This window comes from Acanthisitta chloris, unplaced genomic scaffold (assembly GCF_000695815.1).
Source record: "Acanthisitta chloris isolate BGI_N310 unplaced genomic scaffold, ASM69581v1 scaffold6024, whole genome shotgun sequence".
In the NCBI taxonomy this organism is placed as follows: Eukaryota; Metazoa; Chordata; class Aves; order Passeriformes; family Acanthisittidae; genus Acanthisitta; species Acanthisitta chloris.
The window spans coordinates 1-262 of NW_008668636.1; positions in this window are offsets into that span (position 1 = coordinate 1).

Consider the following 262-nt stretch of genomic DNA (forward strand, 5'->3'; position numbering starts at 1 on the left):
CTCATCCCTGTCCCTTCCCAGGGCTCAGTCCTGCCCGGTGCTGAGCCCCGCGGGTCGGGCAGCAGCAGATGGAGCCCCCGGGGCTTGGGGCCAGCCTGGCACTGCCCGGGCACAGCTCTGGGCACACAGATGGTGCTGGGGCGGGGATGGCACCGGGCCCGGCACGGGGCTGGGCCTCGGCACCGGGATACTCCTGATCCTGGAGCTACTCCTGATCCCAGGGCTGAGCCTCATTCTGGAGCTGCTCCTGATCCTGGGGCTG